General features: G+C 55.9%; 1 long non-coding RNA gene across 2 annotated transcripts; it reads right to left on the reverse strand.

The window, feature by feature from the left end:
• Positions 1-1,779: 1,779 nt before the first annotated feature.
• On the reverse strand, positions 1,780-27,260 carry LOC123927186. Of its 2 annotated transcripts, none has more exons than XR_006815373.1 (3): positions 27,077-27,260; positions 25,977-26,088; positions 1,780-1,986 (listed from the first exon to the last, which is right to left on the reverse strand). It is a non-coding gene; the product is annotated as an uncharacterized LOC123927186 (long non-coding RNA). The 2 variants fall into 2 exon arrangements; XR_006815374.1 differs by lacking the exon at positions 27,077-27,260 and adding an exon at positions 26,544-27,060.
• Positions 27,261-27,463: the final 203 nt, after the last annotated feature.

Genomic DNA, 27,463 nt, shown 5'->3' on the forward strand with positions numbered 1-27,463 from the left:
AGGGACCCCAAATTTATCACCAGGCCCTCCAGTTTGCAGCCAATCCTGCTCCAGCCAAGAGCTGTCTGATGGGAGCAGTCCGGGCACTTGCCCAGCTGTCAGAACCCAGATCCAGCAGGGATCAACTCTCCTGCCAGTTGCGGGCCGCCAGCCTGCTCGCCTGGCCCAGCCTCTGATCAGTTCTGAGAGGATTCAGATGTGTGCGGGGGCTATTTCGGGCACAGGGACGGGTTTCTGGCAGCAAAGCCTGACCTCCAGAAGCCAGAGCACCAGTCGCTCCTCCACCAGCCATCAGCAAATGCACTTTTAAGGCAAGACCTTGGGGAGCTGCCCGAACGGGTTCCCATTATGCAATGCAAGCCAGGCCCCCGGTAACAGGATGCGCTGCCCGTTTTATCTGGCTCGTGCCAAACAGTGAGCCCTGGCTCTCCCCACCGCCACCGAGCCCCCGGCTCAAGCGATTATTCCAATGAACAAAAGTGGCAGAAAATTCTCAAGACGCTGCCGGCGTGTCTGACTTTTGCCAGGATTTGCAGGTGGACAAAGATTAATTGCGCAGCTTTCCACATAATGGGGCAGGAAGGAGGGTGTCGCAGAGGCCACCACTCTCCGCCTTCCCCTCCCCACAGAGGACAGTGGATCCCACTAATTCAGTCTCCGCCAAACCAGTCCCACTCCCGAACCTTGCGACTCAGGGTGGTTTCGTGACAGCTTTGGTTAAGTGTGTGTATGCATACAGTGTTTAATATTAAAGGCAGCCTCTGCAGAGCCCTTGGAAACCACACGCCCCTAGTGTGGTCCAGATGTGTGGGAAAATACTCCACATACACTTAAAAGCAAGAGGCTGAAGAGGCAGCAGGCAAAAGAGGCAGAAGCTGCGTCCTCCCCGGCACTGAAGCTCAACGCTGACACACCCCATGGTCGCCGCTGCGATGTGCACTCTGCTTCCGGAGTCCCGGCCACTCTGTTGATGCAGGGAATGTGTTCCCAAGGGCCACTGCAGAGGCGTGGCACAAGGCTGGGCCGTGGGCCCCACGTGCCATCACCTGCCATGGCACTGCCCATGGAGACGGGGCAGAAGGGCGTGGCGCCTCTGCAGGAAGGCAGGCTCCACAGGAGGAGGGGACCCAGAACACACAGAAGCCGTCATCTCGGTGATCCCGAGGGACCAGAGAAGCCAGATGCAGGAGAGTCGAGGCCAGGGGCCTCCAGTGACCTGAAGTTCAAAATCAGGCCACACGCAGGTGGCGCAGACCCTCCAGGAGGGGAGACTCTGGAGAAGGGCCTGGAGGGTGGGTCCCACTCTGCCCCTTAATACGTCGGTGCTGGTTACACGGTGTGCTCAGGTGGTGAGGTTTTGTAGTCCAGACACTTGGGACGTGCCCCCCGCCCTTTTGTCTTGCATATAGCAATACATCAGTCCAAAGTTTTAAAAACTCTGTGACATCATGGCCACATGGCCAATCAACCACTTCCTGTAACTGGAAGTTTCCAAGGAACCCGGGATGTTTTTGCCAACCATGTTCTAAGGCTACTTGTTGAGTCCAGATTCATGATCATTGCCCCTCCCAGCATGCTCTGCAAGGCTCTTAAATTCAATAGGCAGAATGAAACCCAAGCAATGAAAATACCACAAGCTCTCAAACTTCTGACGAGTGACAGCGAGGGACAGAGCAGACGCACAGTCTCCTCCTGCTTGGACCTGGAGGCATAGCAGCGTGGCCAGCCACATCCTTAAACCATGAACAGACCAGAGAATGGCAGGATGGCGCCGTTAGAGGACCCATGGGGCTCAGGAGGAATGGCAGGCCCGTCTACTTACGACCCCGTGGGATCAGTCTGTGCCCGTGCCCACACTTGAAGCCAGATGCAGCCACACATGAGCTCGGAGTGCCCACACGTCTCCCTGCAGGTCCCTGCTGAAGTGTGTGCCGAGCCCTGGGGACGCGGACACATCCTTCATTCCGTCTTTGGCCTCTTCTTGACCTGTGGGAAATGACGATGCCAAGTCTTGATGGCTTGTTCTCATCTTTATGTAACACCAGCCACGCTGTTGGTTCTGAGCGATCAGACCGCCCTCCAAAGAGGGTGCGGTACCTTCATTCAGACCAATGGGGAGAGAGAAACTGAAGGCCAGAGAATCAGAAGGAGTCGGGGGTGGTTACAGTCTCGCGGGAATTGACACAGGGACTTGGAATGATGCCAGGAGGTTCACAACTGCGGGTGGCACCTTCCAGATCCCTGCGGCCTAAAGGGGGCTCCCCACCCAGCAGCAGCGGGCGGTACAGACCCTCAGGCCCTGGCCCAGAACCTCGGAGTCAGAATCAGCGTCTTAACTGGATTCTGATAGGATCTGTAGACATTTAACCTTAGAAATTAAGGTTGTGGCAACGGATCCAAAGGCCTGTGTTGCACTCAGCCCTGCAACACTCACTCCGGATACAAAGTTTCTTTCTCCCCGAGATGGAGGGAAACATCACAGATGCAAAGACAAGATGTAAAGCACGGAATATGTACACAGGGATTGTCCGGCTCAACCTCAGATGTCGCCGGAAAATACAGACACAGAAACACACTCATAGAACACACACACACCTGCACACACACCTGCGTGCACACACCTGCACACACACACCTGCGCGTGCACACACACACACATCTCCTGTCCTCCAGCAGCTCAAGGTTTCAGGAGAAGACGGGGAAGCATAAGGTGTAAATCTAAGATAATAGAACGTCACAGAAAACCAGTTTCAGAATGAATGAAAGTGACAAATATTGAACAGGTCAGTTGTGACCTGGGCCAGACACCCAGCCCCAGATGTTCGCCACAAATCAAGGCCCAAAGGGATGATGCTGGCCAATCTCACCCAGATTTCAAAGGGCCACCGACACTTCCCGCAGGCCGCTGTTTGGGGCTTTAGTCCCTGCACAGAATGTGCTATGACGAAGCTCCCGCCAGGCGGGGTGCGGAGGAACCAAACCAAGGAGATGAGGGTGGAGTGCTGTGAGTGTCCGGGAGGCTCTGGGGGATGACATGCCTCTTGTGGGGCCACCAGGAAACCCAGAGATTCCGGACACAAGGCCCGCTGCCTGGACGGGGCAGCTGCTCCATCTCAGAGTGAGCGGGGACAGAGCACACCCCCCACCCCCCCGGCAGACGGTCCCTTCTCACTGAGACGGGACGTCAGCAGCACACAGGAGGACCAACACCTTCGTGCTTGGCTTTCCAGTGCACCCATGACTGAAACACCGCCACGGACACGGCAGCTTAAAGCAGAACGTACCATTCCCAGCTCTGGAGGCCGGAAGCCAAGTTGGGCCTATTCTCTCTGACACCTGTGGCAGGGTCCCGCCCACTCCTTCGAGGGAACCCCCTGCTCCCCTGTTTGCAGACGCCTCACTCCAGTCTTGGCGTCCACTGTGACCCGCCAGACCACTGGAGGTAACGTCCTTTCTCGTAGACGCCGCTCATGGGTGTAGAGACCGTCCTAATCCAGGAGTACCTCATGTTAACTTAAATAAATTTGCATAGACCCTTCTCTCCCCAAATAAAGCTACACCCCAGGCGGGGAAGACAGCAGCACATCTGTCTAGGAGACTCCGTTCGGCCCGTTATACTCCGTGACGTTCTCACCGCAATCTCTGCCACCAGGGCTATGAGTCCGCAATTGTCAGAACCCGCTCTGCCCGTCCTGAGCCTGTGTCAGCTGCAGACTCAGGAGCACTGTCCTGTTCAGGGCACACTCACACACACACTGGCACACTGTCCTGTTCAGCGCACACTCACACACACACGCACACACACCGGCACACTGTCCTGTTCAGCACACACTCACACGTACCCCGGCACACTATCCTGTTCAATGCACACTCACAAACACCAGCACACTGTCCTGTGCAGTGCACACTCACACACACACACGGGGTGTCCCTGTGACATCACGCTGCAGTGGAAAGGGACAGGGCTCAGGGCTCACAGCCCCGTCAGTGTCCATCATGGTCTTCATTTTCAAGACGAGCTCCTGCAGGCTGAGTGAGGACCGCCTGTCCCTGGGTGTGTGGCAAGGTCACGGGCATGCACCCACTCGCACACACTCGCACACATGTGCACACATATTCTCATGCACACACACATGACTTTGACTTCTGGACACCGAGAGCACTGCGACCCCTGAGAAGGCCGACTCATGGAGGGAACTCGGTGCCAGGGCCATGAGTGGGGAGCAGGGACCCCACGTCTGCATCCCACCTGGAACGACTGTTTTACACCAAGCCTGATGTTTCAAGAAGCACAGTTAAGGAGTGTGACGTCAGCCGTGTGTAAAATGACGTGGGCCGGCCGTTCTGGTGTCAGCACTGCCATCCTTCCACCTGGACCCCTGACCACGACTCCTGGGCTGATATCAGTCCCACTGCGCCCCAGGAAGTGGGCCCAGAAGATGGCTGCGTGTTCCTGGAGAAGTAACAGATGCAGCTCTGAAATCTGCTCAGCGAAAATGAACCTGTCAGCGATTCGGGGGTTCTTCGCTGCAAGCTGGCACACACATCCCTCCTCATTGTTTTATTTTCGGTTCTCAGTGTCTTGTGAACCAGACCAACATGCAGGGGTGTTGAGAAGCGTTTCTGCAGCCATATGTTTATTTTCACGATGTTGCCGAGCAGAAGTGTTTGTTCATAATTTCTCTCCTTGAGTAAAAGCATTAGCTACCAAACACTCTTGGCTTCTGAACTGCCACCAGCAGCTCCCCGCCCTCCGTCTCAAGTCATGCGAGAAGAACACGCCAGCTTCAGTCACTTGATCTGGAAGGTTCTATCCAGTCCTGTGCAGAATGGCTAAAAAACCTGGACTCCTAAAGTCCTGTTGTGGGACGAGTGTGGTGCTGGAAGGGGGGGGGGTGCAGTGCTCCTCCCTCACACCCTTGCAGCACAGCTGGGGGCCTGGCTTTGGAGGAGGGTGCCCACCCCAGCTGCCTATGGAACAGAGCCCAGGCGGCTTCCCCCCCTCAGCTCTCTGCACAAGGGTGTGGGGAAGGAGAGGACCCAGCTGCATGCAATTTAGTCAACACGCCATCAACCCAAACGCTTGTCCCCTCATCTCTCAGTGCCCTGCCAGGAAAGCGGGAATGGGCAGTGCCAACACCCACCGCCACAGGTCTGGGGTGCCCCCCACCCCACCCCCCCCGCCAGCCCACGCCACCTTGCTGGCCGGGAGGGAAGGGATGCTTGGGCGTGGGAAGGAGGAGTGGCGGGAAGGGTCTAGGGCCCTGGAGAGGAGCTGGCTTCCAGCACCGGGGGACAACCTCCCTGTGAAGGCTCCCATGCCCCCACGAGCAGCCCCCACTCCGAGCAGGTGAGCTGCGCGACATCACCCCCATGGTGCAGGCTTTCAGAGGAGTCGCGCCCGCGTCTCTAACGAGGCAGAACATTGACATTTGGATCACACGACTGTGGAGTAATCCTTTCATTTCCTTACCTGGGATGAACAGAGCAAAAAGGATGTGAGAAATTGGTTCATTCTTAACCCTGGATTTGCAGTTGCAGATCATTAAATTGGAAACTGAATACACTATCCATCAGTGGTTAATAATGTTCCATTTCCTTTCTCTCACTGTTCCAGCGCCGTTAGGGGTCTGCCCAACACGAAGCACCTTGGCAGGGCTGGAGGGGCCTGGCCGGGCTCGGGGTGGCTCCGTGTCTGCGTGTCCTCGTGTCCTCCAAGGCCCCTCCAGCCGGCTCAGGCCTTGGGGGACACACACTATGGCCTCTGGCCCCAAGACCAGACCCCGCTCTGAGCCACACTTTCCACGGGCAGCCATGGTTCCTCATGACCTTGGCCACGTCCTCCCAGCTTGCTGGTCTCAGCTTCCTCATCTGTCGAATGGGACTGAAAACACCAAGCTTCAGGTGGTGGCTAGGAAGACCGAAGAATGAGGCCTTTGGGGCACGAGGTCCTGGCCAGGGGCCCTTCTCTCCACGTGTCCAGGAGAAAGGAAAGTGAAAACAGGAGGGTCTGGCAGGAAAGCAGGAAGAGGGGACTCTGTGTCATGTCGGGTCCAGTCCCTGGCCTGGAGATGTGGATAACGTTTCCCTGGAACAGAGCCACCTTTCCTTACCACCTGTCCACGGCTGGTTTTGTGCCACAAGAGCAGTCGTGTGGGTCCTCCAACATCCGGACAGCAGAGCCTGAAAGAATGACCATCAGGCCCTCTCCAGAACACTTGGGCCACCGGGTCCCGTGGCTGGTTAAACTCTCAGCTCCGGGCCTTAGGGAGCGACACTGCCTTTCACAGAACCTGTGGAGGGGCTCCAGCCGGTCCGGATGGGTTTTGCTTACTTATTAATACAAACAAAGGGTCTGGATGAGAGAGATCCATCAACCACCCGCTGCAGCACCTCTGAGCCGGGTGCACACGAAGCCCACGTCGGCACACACTAAGCAACCAGGGCAGATGAAGAATGCACTGAGACTAGCCGAGTAAGAGACCACAGGACCCCCCTGAGGAATGCCAGTGACAAGGGGCTCCCAGAAATGCAAGCGTGTTTGCAGCCTAAAGACAGAGGTCGGGTTTCCCCAAAGGAATCCCTACATCCGTGTCAGCCACGCCCAACACCCCACAGTCACCTGCAGCGGGAATAGGAACAAATGCGGACGTGCCATTTTGAAAAAGAAAGAGGAGGGAAAAACAGACTTTCTGAATGGCCAGCCTCTCCACTGACTAAGCAAATGCAGGGCAGTTGATGCCACCCCTGTCACTCTGGTCACACCGGTCACATCGGTCACACCGGGACACAGTTTTAAAAGAGTGGTCCCACTAGTGCATGGACACACACGTCCCCAGCGTCCTCCCCAGGAACACAGATCAGCACCAAGTCTCGTCTTTTAACCAAGTGCGTCCTGGACGGTGTCACAAACACAGGCTCTAACCAGAAACTCTGAATTCTCTTCCTAATGACCTGTCGCGAAGAAACGAGAGCCGTGCCGTAAAAGGAGTTTGCAAAGATCTTCGCTGCAGCGTCAAGTCTGGCCGCAAAGACCTGGGAACATCCTGTCCCACCACATGCAGGCCGTACATGCGTGTGGCAAGCCATGCGTGTGCACACTCAACCACACCACGCGTACACATGTTTGTGAGCACCACACACAGCACCCACATCTTCGCACACACGCTAACACGTTCGAGCCCACGAACACACCACAGAGGCACTCCCATGCACAAAACACATGCGTGTGTGTCTGTGCACACACACGTGGAAACAGGAACATGCCGGTCACATGAAAACTTGCACACACAGCACACATGCACCTACGACACATCCCAACTGTGCAAGTCTGTGCACACACACGCGCACACATACACACGCATGCACACATACGACACGCCAAATGAGAAAGTGCTTTCTTCAGGCGTGGGAGATAAAGTTACGCTGAATTTTCTTTGTATTTTTCTCTTTTTCAAGTTTCCAAAAAATTTTTTTGGCATTTTAAAAATACAAAGTGTTATGTTAATATAAAAGGGAGAGATGAAAGGCACTTTTTAAACGAAACTGTCTTCTCCGAAGTGTGTTATGTTCATTCTTGCCTTACTTCATCCTCCGTCCCACTCCTGCCGGGCCGCCTGCTCCATGCCCCTCCCCCATCCCGGAGCAGTGGGGGTTTTCAAAGAAAGGTTCAAATAGGTGGGAAGTGTGGACAGAACCTGCGGGGTCTGCAGAGGCCGAGCGTTCTCCCGTGTTTATCATGTGGGCGGTCGGGCTGGGAGAGTCGACGGGGGGCCCGTGATGAACGCACAGGTCTGGGGTCTATCCCCTGACATGGTTACAAGCACGTGTCCCCTCCGGCTTTGGGGTCGGCTGCGTGGACAACCCTGCCATGGTTCGTGGTGCTGTCATCGAGGGGGTGACACGTGCACATGGGGCCACACGCCACTGCCTGGATCCCGGCATGCAAGGGGGAGCCCTGCCCACCACAAACTTTGGGTCAGAGCAGGTGGACTGCTCAGAGCCACGTGTCCAGGCGGAGAGAGCATCATGTGCCCTGGATTCCAGCCGAGGGAGAGACCCTCGGAACCATCATCCCTCCTATTCTCTTTAGCACTCGTGACTTGCATGGGGAACACCTCATCCCCATGGGAAATCAGCCACGGGGGCTCACCACCAAGAGCATGGAGACGGAACAGAGCTGGGAGGCTGCCGCCTGCTCACCCGTGCAAGGTCAGACCCCTGGGGAGGTCATCCAGGGCCCCAGCCCCACCAGGGTGGCAAGCACGCACGTCATACATGGACGCCACGCCCTGCGGTCCCCCCACGTCCCCTCTCAAGTTGGACCCTGCTTCTGTTCTCAGGGACCGCTCAGCGTACGGAAGTACGTGTGTTCAACAGGGAGATTTATAACAATGCCTGATCTGCTCTTACACAAGCCCGGTAAAAGCAAAAAACACCATTAAATCTGTGCTGCACACCTGGCCCCACTCTCTCCATGAGAAATCAGGTTTGCAGGAATCAGGACGTGCAGACGCTGTCCTCAACGCTGGGAGAGAAGATGGGGGTCTCCGTCACTGGAGGACCCCGTCCCTGGCACTGCAGGCATTGTGGGCACTATGACAGTCCCCCAGCTGTGCCACAGGCCCCACACGCAGACCTGATGCTTGGGGGCCTTCAGGCGCCAACAGCCTGGGTTTGAACTACACTTGTTCAAAGTGTAGTTCAAACCCACTTTTCCTCCTTCATGGTAATTTAACACCAAAATAAGGTTCCTACTCTTGCTATCTACCTGCACCCCTGCCCCTGCTTTCTCTGCACCAGGCTTCTCCCCTCACCTCCTTCTCACGTGCAGCCCCAGGGAACAGCCACCTCAGCCCAGCCATCCCCAGCAGCGAAGGCTCACGGCTAGTGGTGGGGGGTGTCCCCAGAGCATGTCACAGGTCCAGGGCACAGTGGGGGGCTACGATCAGTGTGGATGTCTATTCAATGACCCCAGGCCTGGACTCTACCCACTGGAGGAGGGTTTCTGCCTTGCAATCATGGCCCTAAGATATCCCCTTCTCTCCAGTTACCTGTCTTCAAGACCAGAGTCAGAGCCTCCCATTGGTGCTGGCCTCCACACAGCCACTGTGTTACTGGAAACAGAGCTGGACCCACAATCATATGTGGAGGCCTGCAACTTGGCCAGCGACCTGCTGGGGGCTTGACTCCCAGAACATCACAGGCTAGAGATGTTCACATCAGGGTTCACATCAGGGTTCGCTCTGCTCACAATCCCTGGGCATTGGGAGCTCAGGCTACATCTGTGTTCCCCCACAGGGCCTGGCGAGGGCACTACCTCGGAGGGGATGCTCCCGTTCCCAGACCTCCCCCTCTGTCTCCCTCCAGCCGTGGGTGACCAGCCCCACAGGGGCTCGATGGTGGGGGGCGGGAAAAGGAAGAGTGGGCCCCTGACCTCCCCAGGCTGCGCCCCAAGGAGGCCCCACCACAGCAGAGGAGCCCTCTCCACAGGTGTGGGGAGGGGGTCCTGGCCACCGGCGGGGGCCGGGGCTCTGGAGCAGACTTGACACCAGAGACTAGGCGAGGTGGGAACTCCCCAGGGAAGAGCAGAGAAAAGGAATGAAGGGCCGAGAGAGCGTGCAGGGGTCAGGGAAGCAGGGATGTGCACACAAACCCCGCTGGGGAGCACAGGCCCCATCACCCGCTCAGCCATCAGCCCTGACTGGCTGTCCCCGTGGGCTCAGCCTGCTTCAGGCTGGGGTGCAGCCAGAAGTGGGTGTGTGTCTCTGGGAGACCATGTCACGGTGCAGGGAGGGTGACAGGTGACGGGCTCTGAACAGCAACCCTGCCGCATGGGTGTGGGGGCCGAGGGGGCGGAGCACAGCTCTGAGCAGAGGCACAGGGTGCCTGGCTGGGATGTGGTCCCAGCAGAGGCCCCCACACAATATGAAGCAGGAACCAGGAAAGCACCGGGAGCTCGGTGTCGCAGAGAGCCTGACGGAGCAGGGAGAGGGTGCGTGGGGCCTGCGGCAGCACGCCACAAGTGCCCCTGGAACCCACTCCAGCTCGGCCTCCGAAGCCTCTTCTGGCTGCACCTGACAGTGAGAGCCAACAGGCGGCAAGATGCTGTGAGGACACCATGAGCTAGCAGGACGTGTCTGCCTATGCCAGCCCCGGCCCACCTTCTAGAATGTTCCTGGCTGCACTCTCTGCTTTGGAGGGATGGCTCTTGGGAATGGCAGTCATGGCCACGTGGCTTCTCAACCTGGAAGTAAAGGAATGCAGGGCGGCCCCGGGAGGGAGGAGGGGGCCAGCACAGAGACCTCCACCCCAGGCCTCAGCCCTCGACCCTTGCAAGTCTCAGTATTTCTGCTGCAACAGAGGCTCTGACCATCTGTCTCAAAACGTCCACCAGTAAGGAATGATCCCTCCGCTGGGACATGAAGCCAGCCCCCACTTGGGAAGTGAGTGCATCAATTCAGCATTGATCAGTGACTGTGAGTGCCTGGGGCGCTGTCCTTTTTCGGAGGCCTCTCAGACTCCACAGGCCATCATCAGAGACCCAGCAGAGCCTGGACTCCATCCTTCTACAGCAGAGAGAACATGCTTCCTGGCACTCCCACTCCCCTCCACATTGCCTGTCTCTCGTGCCTTCTGAACTTGTCTCCTGGGAAAAGCAAGTGAGCCCTGGGCAGACGTGCTCCTGTGGGCTGAGCACCAGGATGGGACGCTGCCCCAGCCCAGCGGCCACCATGCAAGGCAACTGTAGACAGTACACAAACACATCCTTGATGCAGAAGGAACACGCTTCAGTATCTAGAATGAGTGTGTGCATAGCGCTGAAACACCACATCACTGCCTCATCTCAGTAGGCCTCTGGCTCGACAAGCCCAGGAGAGGGAACGGATTGATGAAATGGGGTCAGTCAAGCAGCTTGACTCCTGTACATGCAGACACACAGGTGTCTCCAGATCTCCACTCCCTGAGACCGACATCGCTTGGCAGAACTACCGCATCCTCCAGAGAAGTGCTACCCGCAGACAGGGCCACGGTGGCAGGCAGGATGAAGAGTCAGGTAACTAAAAACCTAAGGCAGAGATCAACAGGTGGGCCTCCTTGGCACCCTGACCCTCAGATGTGGAACTTTCTGCTTTGCCGACATCCAGACCAGCCAAGTAACCCAGCAGGAAAAGTTTACCAAATGGCAGCCCGTGTGCTTTATAGCTGGGTCACAGCACAGGCCCCGAGTTGGAGAAAGGCACTGGGGCCTGAAATGTGAAGACTCTGTCAGGCTTCTGGCCGGCACCTACCCTGGGGTTCTAAGTCGGAACCGGAGCTGGAAAAGTCAGCCTCGTGTACTGCGTTGTGTGGATAAAGGGTGGGGCGGTCTGGCCCGAAGACCACGTAATAACCACCGCTGTTATCCAGTTATGCTCTGGACACCTGCAGCTAACACAGCCCACAGAGGGGCAAGTTCATTAGACAAAGACCCACTTGTCTTACTTGGCTTTGATAATGGCTTAATAAATACACTGAATGAGCCCTAACACAGAGGTGCAAAATGAAAAACACTTTTGACTTTTCCACTCGATGCCCACCCTTCTCTAATGATCATGCTCTCACATTTTCTTGCTTATCAATTCCAGCCTCTGCCCCTCCAAGAGGTGCGAGAAAGCTCGTCTCCTTTTCCTGCAAAGAATCCTTCCTGGGAGGGAGGCTTCGTAGGTGATCTGGGGAACTGGCACCGCTCTCCAGCTCCCTAGCACACCTCCTCCCACACATCTGTAGCTCTAATGCCACACACATACATGTGCACACACACTCACATTCATAGCATGACCACAATTCTGTCAGACGTGGAGGAGAACCCAAGAAACTCCACATCATCACATACTTTAATAAAGCTATGAAACAACGGAGGTGAAAATAATTAATCTCACTTAGCTCAGGCAGAGGGACAGGAGAAGGCAGCAGAATGGGGCTCCATGGAGAAATGGGATTGGAGGCAGCAGCCCTGGAAGGTTCCCACAGATCAAAGGGCAGCTAGGGCAGCCAAAACAAAGGAGCAGAGCAGCAAAGGAAGGGATGTCAAGTTCCAGCTGGTCCAGCAGGTGGCTCCATGCTGGCCCCAGAGGGGGTGGGCGTGGTGTGGAGAAAAAGGGAAAGGGGCCCTGGGACCATGGCCTGGAGAGCCTAAGACCCCCGGGACCCCTAACTAATGGGCCAAAGAGTGATGCAGCCGCTCTGGTATCTGTGGATCTGGTATCCAAAGATCCACATGCATTTCTGAAGCTAGATGTCACCACCAACAGCAAAATAAACAATGTGGAATATTAATGAGGTGTGGCATCTTGGGACGCCCACGCCTTTCTCTGTCCAACAGCCCTTGACCCCATGGCCTTCTAGAATAACAGGCCCAGTCTCCATTATCAAGCATCGTTTAACCACCACCTGGGGCCTCCACGGATATCCATCCCACAAAACACCAGACGTGGCCACAAGGGAAACAGCAGTGTGGGTGAGCCTGTGTGAACACCGGCCCCGTCATTGCCCTGTGAGGAAGAAGGGGACGGCGGGAATATGGGATCACACTGATCCACTGAACAAATGTGGCCTCTAATCCTCTCTCCCCCAATCCCCAGGTAAGACACCAAGATTCACACCTGGATCAGGAAAATCCTCCACAGATCAAGCTACTTAGCAGAGTCTAACCAGATTACAGTACATCTAATCTCAGCCCTGGAGATCATTTACAAGCAAAGGCATCAGCTCATGATTGGTGTAGAGTCCTGGAAACATGTTTAGGTCGGCACTGCAGACATGCACTTCTGGCCCCACGTTCTAACTGAAGAGTTCAAGTAGGAATGAGGCTTTAATTTATGCTCAGGAAAATAAAAATAGATTAAGAGGATCCAAGTCAAGCCGCTAGAAGAGGTTTTTCTGTGCCAAAAGACAGGCACTGTGAGTTTCCCTAAACAAGTTATCATTTTAACATTGTAAAGCACTAGACTTATTTTTTAAATAGCAAAACTACAATTCTCTCTGCACACCCGTATTGCCGCTCCGCTGTGCTCCCGTGTAACGAACCGACTCAGCGATACGGGCAGGACAAGCATGTCTGTGCCACACTAGACGGCCGGCCTTATCAAAATCCAGCGGCATTAATCCCTCCCTTACATCAAAAATCAAATACCTTTCTGGAGAGAGGCTCCTGTCTCATGAAGAGCAGTTCCCCTGGGAGACAGTGAGTGGAGATGAACGGCACAATACGTTTGGAAATAAATAGATAAGGGTTTGCCTCCACAGCTCCTGCCTGGCTCTTGGAACTCGGGACTCTTTGCAGGAAGACACAGACGAGCGGCCAGAGTCCCAGGCGCCCTCCCCATCAATCTGCCCTCCTCGAGAGTGACTGGGGTCTCTGGCAATAAACAAGGCCATCATCTGGAGTGTCATTTACAACAACAGAAATTTGAACCTGTGTGGCATTTAAGTAAGACGGAAACAATATTATTTCAGAACCAATAAGGGAGAAATGCAGTGAGGCAATTTCTAGATAACCGCCAGGAGGGGGTGGCTTCCTGATGAAATAACCACCTTCCAGAGGGAGGAAACAATGCAATTTTCTGCCTGTGTGGAGAGCGGACAGACAGAGGGTGGGCTGCTGCCTCCTGGTCTTGGGAGCGGCCCCGGCTCCCCCGTAGTTGCTGGACATGATTAATTAGTGCCTCCTTGAAGCGGCAACCTAAGGAAGCCACCGGGGGACTTTTGTGGGCACATCCCAGAATGATATCCTTCCAGAATCCTCCTTTTAGAGGCCAACAATGGGGCATGTCTCCAGCAGTCCCAAGCCCCACGCCAGCGCTCCCGAGAGCGTGGAGGCCTGGCTTAGAAAGAACTCTCTTCTCGCTGCCTCTTTTTTAAAGGGAGGAAACACCACTCAGGACAGAATCCAAGAGAAAGGAGGCAACCGAGTCCTATTCCCAAGTACCCCTGCTCTCGGGCCGCCATCCTTCGGCCCCCTTCCCCCACCCCCTGCCCCCAGTCAGCCCACGTAAACCCAAGTGGGTCGGTCCCAAGAGCCCCAACCTATCCGGACCCAAACCTTGGTGTGTTGGTGAGGCCCCAGCTGCCCTCTGTTTTAATGTTTCCCCTGGGAAAAGGCAAAAGTAAGATTCTCTTATGTTGGGACGGGCCCATCCAGGGAGTGACACCTCCTCTCCCATCCCCGGGGGAGGTACAATCTCTCCAGGCTCACCCTGCTGGAAAATCAAGTTCCTTTCCTAGATTCTCAAGGCCTCATGCACCATGCGACGAGGACAGGTGAGAGGCACCAGCGCCATGTCAGGGAGGCCGAGAGACCTTCAGACACGGGAGCCTCTCTGCTGCGGCGTCACAACAAGCTGGAATTCAGCCCACGGCTCCGTGCCCACCCAAGGGGAATGTAAGGAATCAGGAAGGTGGCCCACAAGACCCTCCGCTGCACTGAGTCAGCCAGGCTGGAAGCGAGGGCTGTCGTCCATCGCTCCAGGAGAAGCGGCTCCCTTGTCGAGAGCCTTGATTAAATCCAGCAGAAGACGCAGGACCTGCAGGACCCCGGGGAAAGTAACACCTGACGAGCACTTCTTCTCCCCGCTGGTTTTCTCTAGGTGCCCAGGCATCTGCTCTGCCCACTCAAACTTGCATCCAAGGAAAGCAAACAGGACAGGGGATGTGTAGAGGCTAAGATGAGGAGACCCTGAGTCTCCAGTCTCCCAGGTTCTCCCCGGGAGACTCCAGGAAGTTCCAGAATCTCTGTGTGCTGGAATCCCTACCCAAAGAGCGGAGACAAGCCCATTCTAATTTTAGGGGCTGTCACAAAAGGCTGTCGCCGTCATCATGTTTAAAAAACCAGAGGTTTTTCTTGGAACACTGAAAAAATATAATAAAGCTTAAAAAAAATAAAAAAGAAATCAGAGGTTTTTAGGGACTACCGTGCTTACAGTGTTTCGAACGCAAATCCCCGACGCAGGGCCATCTCAAAGACCCACCAGCACAGGACACCTGTGCGGCGGTGGACAGGGCTGCCCAAGCAAAGACTCCAGGCCTAGGAATGCAGAGCGCCTGTTCCTTTTCGACCAAAAATTCCCAGAGAAAGACCCCGCCCCTTCGGAGACGCTGCGCCTTCCCGCAAAGGTGCCATCACTCCACCAGGAAGGAAAAGACCTGAAGCTCTCACCCTCCCCCCCAGTCATTTTCAAAGGATCCAAGACTTCAAATGGATTTCAAAGGCCTCTGTAATTTTGGCAGCATGATGTTTTCTGTCTCATAACGTATTTTTATTAGCCAGGATTGTAGAAAATTGACGTTTACCAGCCATTAACCTTTTAAGCGTGTATTTTTTTCCCCACATGGAAGCGTATCTCACACTTCTCTGCAGATCAATCCTTAAGCTGTCCAGCTCCTTTAATGGAAAAAACCAGTCATCCTGGAGCCTCCCTGTTCTCCAGAAAACATAGGTTCTATCGTTTTACAGACGTTTGATCACAGTCTTCTCTTCTGCAGCCCTTCCTGGTAATCTGTTGTTATCTTAGGATGTTAGGACGAGATGAGGTAAGTGGCATGATCCCTTCTCCGCACAAGGGAAGGTCAGAAAGCACAAGGTGGTTTAAGAAACAAGCGCCCAGCTTTACAGAGGGCGACCCTGTGCGCCAACACCTAGCTCGGTCAGCTTCCCACCCCCCTGGTCCTTCCCCACCCCAGCACCAAAAACACCCTGAAGATCTAATCACACCAGAACCCTGTTAACAAGTAACCACAGTGAACAACTCAGGCTCCCGTGGCCCTCCCTGAGCCGACAGAGCTTTCAAGAAGCCGTAATTTGTTTATTCAATTTTTAAAAACATGCCTTTTGCCGAAAGGTCTCTGGCTGCACATAAAACACGAAAGGCCAAGAAGGAAAATGTTCCCCAACACATCCATAAAGACCTATTGAACAGAGCTGCGTCTAACAGAAAACTGACGGCATCAAAGGCTGGGTCCCCGCATCTCAGGGCTCGACCCTCAAGACGAGCATCTGAGCTCATCCACCTACAACTGGGGCTGCACCGAAAAGAGAGGCGCCCACGGCCACGGAGGTCCGGGCCCCGCATCAGGAATGCGGTGTTGTCTCAGAGGGTCTACTCCTGGCTAGGGCCTGCATGTGGGCTCCCCAGGGCCTCCAGGAAGCAGAGCTTCTGCCGACCAGGCTCTACTTGGCTGAGCGGCGGCAGCAGCAGCGGTGTGGCCCGGTGTTCATGCTCCCCAGGCCGGGCACCGCCCACCTGCATTACCCCACCGGCCCTCCAGACCTGCACCTGCCATCGGAACCACATGTCTTCTTACAGTGGGCACTCTGGAAGGTTCCCCGGGACGTACACCTGCGGCCACACAGTGGATGGGAGTCCGGGCCCTTGGAAGCCGCTCAGACATGGACCACAGGGTGCCCCGTGTCCACGGGGAACATCCGAGGCTGCGGTGCCCACGGCAGGGGTGGCCTCAGGCGACAGTCTGCCCACCTCCACCCGGGCTCCTCGGCACCAGCGCAGGACCGCGAACGAGGGGCCCCAAAGCGGAACACATCGGCGTCCCCAAGCAGGGGAAGGGGGCCTGCCTCACAGGGTGGTTGTGCGGATGGGTCTGGCAGGCCCCAGGGAGGCACCAGCGCGGTCCCCAGCACAGAGGAGCCTCAACCTGTGGGACGGGTGGCAGTCCTACGACACCGGGACAAGGGCCAGACACCAGGACCAGCATGGGGCTTCCCGTGCTCGCCAAAGGCAGCCACACATGAGGCTCATCCTACGCACGGTGTTCAAACGCCCGTAGGTGTCCCGTCCGACCAGCCAGCCGAGGCTTCCCTCTGCCAGCATCTCACTGAAGAAAAATAAGAAAGGGAAATAGGGCGTCTTTCTCCTTGAAATCCCTCCAGACTGCGAACTGGCCTGAGCCTGGGACGGAGCAAGAAAGCAGCCCCTGGCAGTCCCAGCGAGGGCCCTTTCCCCTCGGCCCCTGCGACCAGAGGCACTCGTGGAGAACAGAAGACGTGACCCTGGGGCCCAGTGCGAGCAGAGCTTGGGGACCCAAGACATCGTGAGTCCAGCTGCCACAGTTCTTCTCAGGGAGGGATGGGCCAGTCCCACCCCAGACCCCACAAGAGTCAGGACAGCCAGGCTGCAGGACACAGCAGCCGCTGACTCTCCGAGGGGCCCTGAGCTCCCCCAGCACCCACACACCTGCGGACAGGGAAGCGACGGTCCCCAAGGATACACAAGGCCATCCCCATGCAGCAGTAGGAAAGGGCGGTGGCAGGGACTGGCCCAGAACAAGCGTGCGAACCTCTGCTTTTGGAGAAACCGAGCAGCCAGGCAGCAAAAATGCGGCTGCTGGAAGCACAGGGAACTCAACTCGCGGAGCCAGAAATAAGGCCTTTTTGCATTTGCTGGGCAAAGCAGTTTTAGGGAGAGAAGAGGCACGTTCTGTAAACGCCCGTGCCTTCCCGCCGGCCTCGGCGTCTGGACAGCAGCAGAAGCGAGCCCTCCTCCCCTGGAGCCCGGGGTTCCGCTGACCATGCCCACAGACAGACCAACAAAGCATTGATGACGTCACCACGCGATCTGCTCCCAGCTCTGACCCTCGTGATGATGGCATCTGACCAGGGATGCTAATGGGATGAGAGCAACTGTTCCATGGACATTTCAGTCCTGATGGCGTTGTTCCAGGTCACACTTTTGAAGACAGGACAGGGGTCTCTGCCACAAAGGGCCTTGTGCACCATCCCTGTGGGGTGGACGCTCCCAGCATTTTGCCTGCCGCCCGCCCGAGCTGTGCGCTCAGACGCCACCTACCACCCGGCAGACGCCCTTGGGAATAACGTGGTTTCTGCTGACCCTGGGATTCTGAGGCTAAAATCCCTCTTGACCTGAGGTCTTCGGCTTGAAGCAGCACCAACTTCCCTGGGGGACAGATCAATCCTGCAGCTCCCCAGGGCCCAGCCCTAGATTTCTGATGCACCGGGTGTCTGAGCATCCCGGGGCTCCTGTAGCAAATGACCACAAGCTCAGGGGGTTAAAATAACAGGAACTTATTCTCTTGATGTTCCAGAAGCTGGCGTCTGAGGTTCAAGCTGTGGGAAGGGTGATGCTGCCCCCGGGAGGCTCCAGGGCAGGGTCCCTCCTGCCTCTTCGAGCTCCCGGCCTCTCCAGCCATCCTGAGGTCGTGGCGGCATCTCTCTCCCTCTGCCTCCCTTCCTGTGGCTCCTCCTGTGTCTGTGTCTCTGCTCTTCTGTGTCTTATGAGGACACCTGTCCTTGGATTGGGCCCCCAGACCATCCGGGACAATCTCATCTCAGGAACCTTACTTAATTATGTCTGCCAAGACCTCTTCTCCAAACAAAGTGCCGATAGATGACTCTCGGGGTGTCCACCATTAGACCCACTATGGTAGGTCTGGGAGGGGATGCAGGGGCCTGCGGGTGTCACCAGTGTCCCCAGGCACGCAGCTCCCCAACCACGCTTGGACGTGCTAGGCCTCTGCTCTTCAGATAAGGAAGCTGAGGCCCACAGAGAGGAGGGCAGCCAGCCAGGCCCCTGTCCCAAGGATGCCCGTGACTTCCCCCCCTTCTCCCTCAGCCTTGCAGGCAGCAGAAGCCTGGGACCGCGTGCTTAGCAAACACGGACACTGAGGCCCCCCTCAGCTTTCCAGCAGATCAGCGTCAACAGTGTTCAAAGTTACATTTGGCAGCAAAATCAACGCGAGACAAAGATCCAACATTTCTCCATGTCGGGTGAACAAACAGGTGCACAGCCCCGAAGGAGGACTCGGGGGTGGGGGGCACCGCCCTCCTCCGTCCTGCTCAGAGAGAAAAGGATCCTTCATGGACAGACACGGGTTTGCACCCCCCACCCAGGGGCTGGAACATAACGAATCTGGATTCCAAATGGAAAATGCACCCATGGCAGGCCAGGAAGTCCTCCCTCCGCCCCTGCGGCTTCTCCTGGGGCCTCGGCCTGGGCAGGGAAGCTCCCGTCCTCCACCACAAGGACTGTCCTCCCCTCCTCCCATCCGAGGCAGGGGGAGGGACTCTTGTGCTAGTGGATATTTATCTGTGGATATTTATCTGTCAGCTGAAGGCTTACCTTAATCCTTCCTAAATCCCCACATGCTGCCGGCAGGAAATCAGTGAAGCCAAACAAGGAGCCTTTGGAAGCCTTGAGCTGCTGTGGGCTCTGCAGCCTGCTCCCCCCATGGCTCCCAGCGGCACTAGGGACACGGGGCATGGTGGGGAGCGGGGTGGGAGCCCCAGGAACGAGGCGGGACTGGATGAGCGGCACGGGGTGTCCGAGCACTGGCATGTCCTGACCACAGACTCTGCCCCGGGACCGCCAGGAAGAATGAGCTCAGCCCACGCCTTCACGGCCGCCTGGAGATTGGCCCTGCTGGACTTCCGGTTTCCAGAACAGCAAGCAGCTAAATTTGTGTCTATCAAGCCACTAACTATGCGGGCTAACTACGGAACAGCCGGATCCGCGACGCAAGAGAACTCCTGCCTGCGAAGGCGGGCGGGGGATTGCACAGTCACAGGGTGCTCTGCGCAGACCCAGCAGGGCTAGGGCAGGACCTGCAAATGCCCCAAGGCCCCAGGTGTCTCGGAGGCGTCAAGGGAGCAGGTGTGTCAGTGCCCGGGAAGACCTCACATGCACCAGCTTGCCCCGATGGAAGTCAGGAAGGGGAATGGGAGAAAGAACACACCCACCAAAGATAACTACCTAGCTTTGTTGTTTTGTTCTCTTTTGTTGAAGTGCGGAAGTCAGGGAGCCAGCCTGAAACACCAGGAGAGGGCAGCCTAAAGCCAGGGCAAAAAGTCACCCAAATTCTGAACCTTGTGACAAAAGCAGGCCAGCGGGCAACTTTCCACGTCCCCCTCTGGGAACTAAAAGCAGGGAGCCTGTCCCATGAGGCTTCATAACACGTGAGGTGGGGAGCTCTACCGCCCTTGGTGCACAGGAACCCGCACGCAGTATGGTGTTTTGTCGTGATGGAATTCACTCGAAGTCAAACTTGCTCCTTCAAATAGAATAACCAGCACATTCTTTGGAAGGACGAACCCTTGCTTGTTCCCTTGTTCTCAGCTGGTGATTAGTTCTGGCATCTGCTTAAGCATGTTTCAAAGATGCAGAGATGGAGGGATTGCAGGGAGCGAGGGGGTAGACCTGGAGACCTATCATGGGGGGCCCTGGAGACACCCGGGCAGCCAGACCTGAGAGCCCAAGCGACCGCGAAATGGCAAGGCTGGCCCCAAAGACAGCCAGAGGGGCATCACCGTCTCCAGCGAGCGCTCCACAGAAGGTTCTGGGGGCTCCTTCTCGGGGACCCCGGAGACGGCTGCCAACAGAAGCCAAGCAGGTCTCAGTGCAGGTCTCCAAAAGGAGGGTTCCTCCGGCTTCCAGAGCAAGAGATGTGCTGGTGTGAGGCCAGTGGAGCCGCCGGTCAGGAAGCAGTCCTGCGTGGCCGCCCTCACCTCCACCCCTCGTGCAGCCGAGATCCCCCGGAGCTAGTCAGCACTGCAGTCAGAGACCCCAGGCCTGCTCCCCTTGCTTCCTGGAGGAGGGCGGCTAAGAGAGCCAGTGGAGACTGCACATTCCCCGATGGGCGGGGCAGACAGGCAGCCTGGCTTCCTACATTGAATGATTCATCCACATCCTGGCCCGGACACGAACGTGGTTGACTGTTCATTTCATCCGCTCGGCAAACATGTACCGAGCACCACGGTGTATGCTCTGCGATCCGGGGTGCTGGACATGGATTCGAGACCACAAGGAGCAGAGCCGCTACAGAAAGAGTAAGACCGAGGCCCAAGGAACAAAGGATGGGTAGCGGGTCCCCCCAAAGCTGGGCTCAAGTCAGAGGATGAAACGTGTTCCAGGCTTCCAGAGGGAAGGACAGCTACTTGCTGCCGGGCACCGCACTCGCTTCCCTCACCCAGGATCGCCTTCACTAAAAAGGACAAAAAACCCAACTGAGGTATTTCAGCCTTGGTTTTCTCACCTCTCAGGGGGACAACGAGCCCAGAGGTTATCTGGATGTGGTTCAAGCACGCCACCTAGGATCTAGTTCCCGCTCCACCATCCTCACAGTCACAAGATGGCTGCTGTGTCTCACACATCATGTCTGTCTTCCAGGCAGGAGGAAGAGGTAAGGGAAAAAGGCAGAGGGCAAGGCCAGATGAATAGGTTTCTCTCTACCAGGAGGAAAGAAGGAAAAAGGAAAAATCCTTTCCCAGAAGCCTCGTCGAACAGAGTAACCTAACCAGATGGTCCTAGCCGTAGCAGGCCATATTGCCACCGCGGTGTAACAGAGTCCACCTGTCGTGTGAGCATCGTGGACAGGACTGTGCGTACGCTGAACACAGAGTAGGAGTCTGAGGAAGACAGGGAGAGTGGACGCGGGACAGGCAGCCCGTGCGGGTGGCTTCTTATTAGTACTACCAGCTGAGTGTCCAAGCAGCTCCCCCTCCCCGGCAGGTGAACCAAGGGGGTCCAGATGTGTTACAGTGTCCACGTTCTTGGGCTCATTCACGACTTCATTTGAGACTTTCACTGCACAGCCACCACCGCACGGGTCAGGCCCAAAGCCAGGTGTGGCTCGGCAGCAGACCAGCTGAGCCTCTTGTCCTGTGTCTCCTGACGCCTTCTTCCCCAGTAAGAGCGACCCGTCTCACAGGGGTCAAGCCCACCTGCCTGGAGAAGAGGCTAGTGTCGCTATACTTGTCAAGATAAGATAGTGGTACCTCTGGCCTTGCCCATAACACTGTGCACAATTCTTAGGTGCTGATGCCAAACATCTGCATGTGGGCTCTTCCCCCATCCCTCCCTCTCCCATCCCTCCCTGTTCCATCTCTCCCTCTCCCATCCCTCCCTCCCTCTCCCATCCCTCCCTCTCTGGGCCTTAGTATGCAAATGAGTCATTCATTCCAGAGTACATTTAGGGACTGTGCTGGAAGCCACAGCCTTAAAGGGCAGACACCCATGCTTATCTCCTCCATATCCATTCCTCCCTCCTTCCTTCCTAAAACAGAATCTTACTTGCTCCAAGGAGATGGATCTACCAGGTGGTGGATCAAAATAGCTCTAACCCAAATACGACGACACAATTCTCTGCTTCCCAGCAATTCTCTGCATCCCAGCCTCCCCCTCCCTCTCAGCTGGGAGTGGCATGTGACCTAGTTGTAGCCAAGGAGAACAGCAAGCATCTCAAGAAAGTGCTTGATCTCCTCCCACAGGGAAGGGATGCAAATGGTGCCCCTCCTCCCTCCTTTATCCTGCTCCAAACTCAAATGCAATGGCCGGAGCCACAGCAGCCAGTTTACAACTTACAACTAGGAGGTAGTAAACCGGGCTGACAAGCCACAGACAGCAGAATAAAGATCAGGTAGTGATAATGGCGGTCACAAGCTGCTCCAGCCCCTGACCATCTCTCTTCACCATCACATGAGAAAAATTAAGCCCCTTCATTTAAGGTTCTGGTAATGGGGTTTAATCCTGTTGGCTGAGCACACTCTGAGATGATCTAAAACAGCACAGCAGAGTGCCGGAGCTGCTGCCTTCATGAACCCTCCTGTTTCAGCAAGAGAGATGCTGACCCAGAGAGCAGAAGTTCTCCAAGGAGGAAGCAGAGTGTGGCTGGGCTGCCCAGGACTGCCCTGAGCTAAGGCAGAGTGGGAGCACAAAGGCTTCCCGAGGCAGTCTTCAGAAACAGCACTCCCCTCTTCTCTGTATTGTGAGGTTACCATCCAGACTCCACGCCCTCCTGCCCCCAGCAGACATGGCTACTCACACACCAACTCCTGTCCAGGACCCAGGGTTAATAGGACCCACGCGTCCTGGGCTCCCACTATACAGCCTATCACTCTCCCATCTTTGGGGGGTTTGCCACGAAGCTGGTCTGGGTTTTCCAGGACTCTGCTCACCTTGAGAGAGCAATGCAGTTCACTGCCTCAGCTGTGGGCAGGCTGTCAATTAGTAACAAAGCCGAGAAAAAGACAGCAGCTCAGGAAATGCCCCACACTGAACTAGGGCGCACGGAACGTCCCATTTTGGCCTAAGGAAAACGGCTTAACCATCCTCCTTTAGATATTACCACGCACCAGTGACCATGGCCGTAAGTGAACGATCCTGAAAACAACACTACTGCTAATGGTACGGGGCTACGCTTGCGAGCTGGCCAGAGAAAGCAGGCACAGGAAACCCAGCTCGGAAGGGATCCAAGAACACTACAAATCAGCCCAGCGGATGCCCCACACGGCTGGACTTAGAGGCTCTGCTGCTGACAAGGTTCACAATACCGTAGCGCCCGCTACCCTATTGGGGAAAACTATTTTAAGCCTAATTAGCATGAAATTTTTAGAATGCAAATGCTTTTCATTTAGACATAAAACAAAATGCCACGACATTTCTTCCATCCATTTATCATAAATAAGTTAATTACTGTGTAACAAATCGCTCCTTCTGGAATCTGGATGTTCGGGGCTGCTGGTAAGCTGACCTCAGGCAAAGAGAAGAAGCCACCAAGCAGCCGTTAATGGCTTTCAGGACACTTACAATAAAACCCTGACTATGGGAAGCTTCGCCTGTCAAATTAAGGTTAAGCTCTCTCTGTTGGAATAACTCAATTATAAGCAATCTATTTAACTTGATTCCTACCAGAATAACAGAAATATCGTGGCTTTATTTTATTTTGGATGTACACATCTTCCCTGTGGTCTTGTGGTTTGCAGAGAGCGTACATAAAAAGAGAAATTTTTATCTGCCCTGATTTGAGTGTGTGTCTGCGTCAGCTTTTGCCTCCATATAAAAAATTATTTCTAAGATATAAAACATCTTGGTCCCTGAGAACAGTGGGGGGAAGAGGATACACACAGGTGCAGGAGAAGCAACGGGGCTCTAGCCTGTCCCACAGGAGGGGGAGAGAAGGTCCCGATGCCTGGGAGACACCTGCACCTCCCCCCTCCACCTGGGTGGGGCTGGGCCTCGTCTAAGGGATAAGTACATGCCCCCACATGAGTGGTGCATCCTCAAGGGATGAAGGCTGGTCCAGGTTCACCTTCTCCGTTCCACACTGGGTGAAGCCTGTCCAGTTTAGGGGGCTGGCCAAGGTCCAGCCAGTAGCCAAGATTTCCCCTGACACCCGCCAAGAGCAGAAGTCAGTTCAGCCTGGAAGCACAAAGCAGCCAGGACGGAGACCATATGCCTGTTAGAAATCCCACATTTCATCATAAAAGGTATGAGAATCTGCCATTCGCTTCCACAGTAGGTAGCATTTGGCTTTACTAAGAGGTACTTTTCCTTAGGTTCCTGAATAAAACTGATACCCACGATCTTATCAAGAGCGGCTCCATCCCCAGAGAGGCCCAGGATGCCAGCTTCTGGACAAGGAAACGGGGGTACCATGTGTCCCTTGCCACGTGTGACACTACAACACTGAGTGTGAGAGCATCTTCTGGGCCTTCCCCGAGCGCACACACTGGGACACTCAGTAGGCTAATACACCCTGAAAGGTGGCCCACCCTCCTAAAATTCACAGAGCAGCACCTAAAACTCTTACCAATATAAGCCTCCTTGTGCAACACAACCATTCTGCTTCTGGTCAACGGCTGGGAATTTCATTTTCATTTTTATTTTGGGGGGGGGAATAAACGAAAGAGTCAACAGCATCATACCCTTAGCAGCCAACGCAGACGACACCGAGCACATAAGAAGAGCTGCACTTGGGGGGCGCCTGGGTGGCTCGGCGGGTTGAAGCCTCTGCCTTCGGCTCGGGTCGTGGTCCCAGGGTCCTGGGATCGAGCCCCGCATCGGGCTCTCTGCTTAGCGGGGAGCCTGCTTCCTCCTCTCTCTCTCTCTGCCTGCCTCTCTGCCTACTTGTGGTCTCTGTCAAATAAATAAATCTTTAAAAAAAAAAAGAAATCTGTTAAAAGAAGAGCTGCACTTGGAACCGCTCACAATCCTGATTCATACAACCAGGTGCAAACGAGGGAAGCCCATGAAGCCCCACCTCCGAGGAAGAGGACCTGGAAATTCGCCTCCTGCTGTGTGCGTGTTCTCACCCTCTCCCCACCCAGAGGAGCCTGTCAGCTCTTAAGGGAAAATCCCAGATTTCCTAAAACACAAAACTGGGGAGAAAGTCAGCCGCGTGAGGATTATTTAGTCATGAGCGCCGAAATTTAGCTCTCAAGCCTTATCCAAAGTTTGCTCCCTCCATCCCTCTGAAATCAGCTAAAAGCTGCTACTTCTGGGAAGGCGCACAGCTGCAGTGTTCGTGGTAGGATTTGGAATCCTCAGAAGGAAGAACGGATTTATTTCCCCTCCCATGCAAATGGAAAGTTTAATTAGTTTGTCTGGAAAGGGAAACAGATCAACATTCAGAATGATCTACTGTCACTTGACTTCTGAAGCTGCCTCTGATGTTCCCATCACAAATGTGGATTTAATCCTACAATTACGAGAAAGCTAATTGGTAGTTCCCTCCTGCATGTGTGTTTTCATGTTGTCAGTGGGGCAGTAATGAAAATGAATGCCACATTTGTGAACAGAACGTCTGTGGGCTTATTTATCGCATCTCCAACAACGTCTGCTTTATCATGCATTTTAAAGCAGGGATAATTTAAGAATCCAGAATTTCATACATAAAAATACTTAGCAAGAAAGTCTCTCCCTGCACATTATTTGGGTGACGTTACATCCGAATTCCAGTTTGTTGCCCAGGAAATGATTCACCTCACTCAAAAATGACAGGCATGCTGAATGCAAAATACCTGCGATGCAAAATGCTTTTGAGGTCCCGACTCCCCATCTCACTGACCTCGGAGCCATCATCTTGCAAAAAGCCCAGCTCAAAGGCAGCCCCACCTTGCCTGTTCCTGGAAAGGTCTCCCCCATCCAGAGCACGACGCGCAATTTCTTCTCACCCATCCCCAAGCCCCCTACCTTTGAGTAGACTCTCTCCTTCCAGAATGTTCTCCAAGATTAATGCGGTGTAGTCTTCTTCAGAGAATCCAGCCTTGCAGGTCTCCCTGGCTGTAAGATCCCCATTATGGGCCTGAGAACAGAAAGAAAAAAGGTTGGAACAAATATGAAGCGGACAGAAATTTAATCCAAAGCCTATGTTTACCAGGGGTTGCTACTGGCTGGGCCTTGCCTCTGACTAGGACAGAAACGCACAAGCCACAGTCTCTGCGGAAACCCAGCGCTCATCTGCTTCCCTGCTCTCACGCCTCACCTGGTTCAGCAGCCACCCCAGGCCCCATGGACCCGGGAAGTCAAGGGCAGAGCCACAGCCTGCAGGCAAGGTGAGCTCCCCTCCGCATGCAGGAGCTAGGCCGCGGTCAGGTGTCAGTGATGAACACGGCACAGCCAGGGATTGTCAGGAACCACGGAAGCCACAGGACAGCTGTCACCCTGTGCGGTGACCAAAGTTGTGCGAATGTGGTCTCTGGCTCTGGAAACCCCTTCTTGTCCTGTGCTCACACCCAGGTGTGGGCAGGAGGAACTGACCTGAGCGATGGGGCTGGGACCAGCAGGAGGCAGCACCTGACTTAGACCCCTCTGACCCTGCGTCGCGGAGAGGGGTCTCTGCTCCCGCAAGGGGCAGGCGGGAGCCCAGCTTGCATAAGGGGGCCCTGCAGGCTTGGCCTGGGGTCAGGGTGCTGGGTGAGGAGGAGGGCCAGCTGACGGGAGGAGGGCTGCCTGGGAGGACCTCTCCCGCTCCACAGAGGGCAGCATGTGAGGAGCACAGGAAGCCTCAGAGAGCAGGGAGCAGCGGCCAGCGGCAGCCTGAGGACCACGCTGGGCTCTGGGTGCCGAGGGCCTGTAGGCTCACGTGTTCTCCGTGGGTCACCAGGACAGGAGGCGGCGGCAGAGCAAGAAAGGAGGACCTCCCAGGGGCGCTCAGCTCTGAGCAAGGAGGGAGGCTTCCCAAAGACCGGGCTCCACCCTCCAGGCCTCCCGCCTCTGCTCCGCTGAACACTGGTCCGCCCTCGGAGCACCCATCTCTAGCGCAACCAGGCGAGACAGCGCCTCGAACTGACCCGAAAGGGTGGGTGTCCGCCTGTCCTGGAGCACCCAAGGACCCTGCCCCGCGGAAGGCGCCGGAGGCAGCAAGGCGCCCCGGCCGGGCTGTGGGGAGTGGCGGCTCCAGGCCGGCCAGGCCGGGTGGGGAGCCATCGAAGAGACCGCGCGGCGCGGCAGGGACGCTGGGCCGAGACGACGGGAGCGCCGCAGTCCCCTTCCCCAGCCAGCGCACAGGGGCACCAGGGGCGCTGCTCGCAGTTCTGCCTCTGCGGGGCCTCCGCCCTCAAGGCCTCAACTCCACACTCCGCCGCCGGCCGGGGCGCCCCCCAAAAGCGCCATGGGGAGGGCGAGGGGTGCGGGTTCCTTCCTAGGGAAAGCTCCAAACCGCGGCTCGACTCCTCGGG

The sequence above is a fragment of the Meles meles genome, chromosome 16 (assembly GCF_922984935.1).
Source record: "Meles meles chromosome 16, mMelMel3.1 paternal haplotype, whole genome shotgun sequence".
In the NCBI taxonomy this organism is placed as follows: Eukaryota; Metazoa; Chordata; class Mammalia; order Carnivora; family Mustelidae; genus Meles; species Meles meles.